Here is a 5,643-nt window from a genome sequence, read left to right as displayed (position 1 = left end):
CACTGGTCTTGGCAATAATTTCTTGGATATGATATTAAAAGCACAGGAAACAAAAGCAAAAACAAAGGGCGGCGCCTGTGGCTCAGTGGGTAGGGCGCCGGCCCCATATACCACGGGTGGCGGGTTCAAACCCAGCCCTGGCCAAACTGCAACAAAAAAAATAGCCAGGCATTATGGTGGGCACCTATAGTCCCAGCTACTTGGGAGGCTGAGGCAGGAGAATCACCTAAGCCCAGGAGTTGGAGGTTGCTGTGAGCTGTGACGCCACAGTACTCTACTGAGGGGAACAAAGTGAGATTCTGTCTCTAAAAAACAATAATAAAAATAAAAGCAAAAACAGACCCGTGGAACTGCAACAAACTAAGAAGTTCCTGGGGTGGTGCTGGGGCTCAAAGGAGTAGGGCGCCAGCCCCATATGCGGGAGGTGGTGGGTTCAAACCCAGCCCTGGCCAAAAACTGCAAAAAAACCAAAAATGTTTCTGCACAGCAATGCTATGAAGAGACACCTTACAGAATGAGAGAAAATATTTACAACCATTATATCTGATAATTTACAAAATATATTAGGAACTTCTCAACCTCAAGTGCAAAAGGGAAAAAAAAAGCTGACTAAAAAATAGCCAAAGGAGTTGAATAGACATTTCTCTAAAGAATACATACAAATGGCCAACGGTCGTATGAAAAGGTGCTCAACATCATTAATGATCAGGGAAATGCAAATCAAAACTACACGGAGATATCGCCTCAAATTTGTTGGAAGGGCTAACTACAAAAACAGCCAGGCTTGGCGCCTATAGCTCAACCGGCTAAGGCGCCAGCCACGTACACCTAAGGTGGCGGGTTCAAATCCCCAGCCCGGACCCGCCAAACAACAATGACGGCTGCAACCAAAAAATAGCCGGGCGTTGTGGCGGGCGCCTGTAGTCCCAGCTACTTGGGAGGCGGAGGCAGGAGACTCGCTTGAGCCCAGGAGTTGGAGGTTGCTGTGAGCTGTAATGCCACGGCACTCTACCCAGGGGGACAGCTTGAGGCTCTGTCTCAACAACAACAACAAAAAAAACAAAAATAGCCAAAAGGTAACAAGTATCAGCGATGATGTAGAGAAATTGGAATCTTTTTACATTATTGGTGGGAATATAAAATGGCATAGCCACTATGGTAAATGGTATAGAGTTTCCTCAAAAACTAAAAATTGAACGATCATATGGTCTAGGAATCTCACTTCTGATAGACATCCAGAGGAACTGAGGTCAGCATCTCAGCGAGGTATCTGCACCCCCATGCCGATTGCAGCACTGTTTACAATAGCCAAGATATACAAACCAAATGTCTACTGACAGATACATGGCTTTTGATATATCCAAGAAATTTCAGCCAAGACCAGTGTCAAAAGATTTTCCCCTGTGTTTCCTTCTAGAACTTTTACAGTTTCAGATCTTATATTAAGTCCTTTCTTCCAATTTCTGTTCTCTCTTGGAGCTTAAAGCTAGTGACTCCTTATTAATTACTAGCTCTTTGATGCTTTCAAGATGGTTTTCAAGATATTTTAGCCAAGATATAGAAACAAACCCAATGCCTACTGACAGATTATTGGTATACAAACACGGTGAAATTTTTCAGCCCTAAAAAAGAAAGAAGTCTTGCTACTTAGGACAACATAGATGAACCCGGAACACAAGGATAAATATTATCTACATGATTTCACTTCTATGAAGTCACTCATAGAAGAATAGAATAGAATGGTGGTTTCTAGTGGCTGAGAGGAGGTGGGAAATGGGTATAAAGTTTCAGTTATGCAAGCTGAATACGTTCCTGAGATCCACCTAACAATATAATGCCTATACCAACAATGCTGTGTCGTGCACTTAAACATTTGTTAAGAGGGTAGATCTCATGTTAAGAGCTCTTAAAGCAACAATAGAAACCTCATAAGAAAAGCCAAGAAAATGAAGAAACACCAGGAAACATCTAGAGAGGATATGTATGTGTATCACCTTGATTTGTGGTGATGGTTTCGCAGCATATTCATATATCCCAACTCATTAAATGGTATACATCAAGTGTGCGTAGTTTACATGAATGCCCTTGGAGGACATTGTGTAAAGTTGAATATCAGGCTCAGAATGTTAAATGTTGCGTGTCCTCACTCACATGTGGCAGCCATAAAAGTCAATCTCATGATCTCTCTATAGAGTAGAACAGTGGTTACTAGACGAGGGCAAGGGTGGTGGGGAGGGCATAGTCAAAGGCTGGTTAACAGAAACAAAAGTACAGCTAGATAGGAGGAAGATGTTCTGGTGTTCTACAGCATTATAGGGTGACTATAATTAAAAATGATTGTATGTTAAATAATAGCTAAACGAGCAGATTTTGAACATTCCCAATATAAAGAATAAATGTGTGAGGTGGATGATATACTAATTATTCTGATTTGCTCATTATATACACTCTGTACATGTATCAAAATATCATACTGTACCCCATAAATAAGTACAATTATTAGATATCAATTAAAATTTAAAAAGACCTTTGTCTGATTCAAAATAAGCAAATATCCTTAGCCATTGAGTAGGTTGTCTCTTTGCTTTGGTTGTCGTCTCCTTGGCTGTACAGAAACTTTTCTTTTCTTTTTTTGTTTTTTTTGAGACGGAGCCTCAAGCTGTCACCCTGGGTAGAGTGCTATGGCATCACAGCTCACAGCAACCTCCAACTCCTGGGCTCAAGCGAGTCTCCTGCCTCCGCCTCCCAAGTAGCTGGGACTGCGGGTGCCCACAACGCCCGGCTATTTTTTGGTTGCAGCCGTCATTGTTGTTTGGCGGACCCAGGCTGGATTCGAGCCCGCCAGCTCAGGTGTATGTGGCTGGCGCCTTACCCAGAAACTTTTCAGTTTCATTAAATCCCATTTGTTTATTGTTGGTGTTGTTACTATTGCCACGGCAGTCTTCCTCATAAAGACAGTGGAGCCTTGCTGGTATCCAGCTGCGCTTAAGTGTGGCCACTGTCATCTTCCTGCACAATGCTCCCCAAGAAACAGGCTCAGGCAGGGGGCAGTAAAAAGGTGGAGCAGGCTAGGCACCTGTGGGTCAAGTGGCTAAGGCACCAGCCACATACCTAAGGTGGTGGGTTCGAATCCAGCCCGGGCCCACCAAAACAACAATGATGGCTGCAACCCAAAAATAGCCTGGCGTTGTGGCAGGCGCCTGTGGTCCCAGCTACTTGGGAGGCTGAGGCAGGAGACTTGCTTGAGCCTGGGAGTTGGAGGTTGCTGTGAGCTGTGATGCCACGGCACTCTACCCAGGGGCATAGCTTGAGGCTCTGTCTCAAAAAAAAAAAAGGTGGAGCAGAAAAAGAAGGAGAAGATTATCGAAGACAAAACTTTTGGTTTAAAGAATAAGAAAGGACCAAAGCGATAAAAATTTATCGTGGCTGTCACACATCAAGTTAAATCTGGTCAACAAAATCCACGTCAGGTAGCACAGAGTGAAGCTGAAAAGAAATCAAAGAAAGATGAGAGGAAAGAATTGCAGGAACTAAATGCGCTGTTCAAACCTGTAGTTGCTACTCAAAAAATAAGTAAAGATGCAGATCCCAAATACCTGGTGTGTGCATTCTTCAAGCAAGGACATGTACTAACGGAGATGAGTGTTAAGTTTTCTCATGGCTTGACTCTGGAGAGAAAATATGAAAAGAGAAGTGTTTACATGAATGCAAGAGATGAAGAACTTGAAAAAGATACTATGGATAATTGGGATGAGAAAAAGCTGGAAGAAGTAGTGAACAAGAAGCACCGTGAGGCGGAAAAGAAAAACCAAAAACCCAAATAGTATGCAAGCATCTCCTTGAAGCCATTGAAAACAATAAACGTGGCTGGTTTGGGGTATGCCATGGAGGGGGAGATATTTTGCATGTATCGTCATGCACTTCCTCCTGGATTTGTGTTGAAAAAAGATAAAAAGAAAGAAAAAAAAGAAGATGAAATTTCATTAGAAGATTTCATCGAGAGAGAGCGTTCCGCCCTAGGTCCAAACGTTACCAAAATCACTCTAGAATCTTTTCTTGTACGGAAGAAAGGGAAAAGACAAGAGAAAATGGATAAACTTGAACAAGATATGGAAAGAAGGAAAGTGGACTTCAAAGCAGGGAAAGCATTAGTGATCAGTGGCCGAGAAGTGTTAGAATTTCGTCCTGAGCTGGTCAATGATGATGATGAGGAAGCGGATGACACCTGGTATACCCAGGAAACAGGTGGTGATGAGGTTGATGACTCAGTAAGTGTAAAGCCTATATATCCCAGGAGATGTAGATGAAATAGCTATTACTGTAGCCAGTCTTGAAAGATTCAGCACATATGCTTCAGATAAAGATGAAAATAAATTAAGTGAAGCCTCTGGAGATAGGACTGAAAATGGTGAAAAAAGTGACTTGGAAGAGGACGATGAAGCTGAGGGACAGGAAGATGGAGCCATTGATGCCGTTCCTGTTGATGAAAATCTTTTTACTGGGGAAGATTTGGATGAACTAGAAGAAGAATTAAACACACTTGATTCAGAAGAATGACCCCAAACAAGTCACTGAAAAAGATTAAGTCAACTCAGCAGGAGTTGAAATTGACTACATTCATTTTTTTCTGCCTAGAATGAACGGGATGTTTATTTCCCGTGGTGATTCTGGAGGGATTAGCCTCCTCCCCCCGCAAAAGGAACATTCTCCTTACATCTTCTCTTCACTTTGGCTACATCTCATAGAAAGTGCAGAGTAGTTCATGATAAACTGAAAATACAATGGTTATTCAGAAAATGATTGATTGTTGCCACTTTCAACTCAAGTAGGAAGTGTAACTGCTTTTCCAGCCTTTGGTTTTCATTGGGCCTGTGTTACTACCAGAAACAACATAAATTTACATTTAAAATACCCTTTATTTGACATAGTTTTTAATGAGTGAGTTAATTTCCTTTGTATTTATATGGTTTTTTGTTTGTTTGTTTGTTTGTTTTTTTGAGACGGAGCCTCAAGCTATCCCCGTTGGCAGAGTGCCATGGCATCACGCTCACAGCAACCTCCAACTCCTGGGCTCAAGCGAGTCTCCTGCCTCAGCCTCCCAAGTAGCTGGGACCACAGGCGCCTGCCACAACGCCCGGCTATTTTTTGGTTGCAGCCGTCATTGTTGTTTGGCGGGTCTGGGCTGGGGATTCGAACCCGCCACCTTAGGTGTACGTGGCTGGCACTTTAGCCAGTTGAGCCACAGGCGCCGAGCCTGTATTTATATGTTTAAAAGAAGAGCCCTGTACTTGTATGTCTTTGGGCAATTAGATGGACCTTTAAAATGGAATTTATTTTATCTGACAGAATCAGCTACAATGCCTTGTGTTAAAAGATTTCCCTCTTTTTTTTTTGCCAACAAAGTTGTAAATAAACATCATAATACATTAAAATACAAAAAAAAAGACAGTGGAAAAAATGTATGCACGTTTTTGTATATCAATTATATCTCAATAAAGCTATCTTTTAAAAATCTAAAAAACTAAGAATTTAGTAACATGAAAATAATTATACACCTTGAGCAAGACGGCTTTATTCCAGGGATGCAAGCCTAGTTCAGTTTTCAAAAATCAGTGTAATCCATCATATTAATAGGTTAAAAAA

General features: G+C 41.8%; 1 pseudogene across 1 annotated transcript; it reads left to right on the top strand.

Annotated features, from left to right (window-relative positions):
• Positions 1 to 3,016: 3,016 nt before the first annotated feature.
• LOC100964021 lies at positions 3,017 to 4,960 on the top strand (annotated as a pseudogene). The gene is made up of 2 exons (XR_153214.2): positions 3,017 to 3,058; positions 3,336 to 4,960. The product of XR_153214.2 is annotated as a zinc finger CCCH domain-containing protein 15-like (transcript).
• The last annotated feature ends 683 nt before the right edge of the window (positions 4,961 to 5,643 follow it).

Source organism: Otolemur garnettii, unplaced genomic scaffold (genome assembly GCF_000181295.1).
Source record: "Otolemur garnettii isolate 467f Iridium unplaced genomic scaffold, OtoGar3 scaffold00016, whole genome shotgun sequence".
Lineage (NCBI taxonomy): Eukaryota > Metazoa > Chordata > Mammalia > Primates > Galagidae > Otolemur > Otolemur garnettii.
The sequence above is the reverse complement of the archived record's forward strand: the minus strand, read 5'-3'. Positions and strand labels throughout refer to the sequence as shown.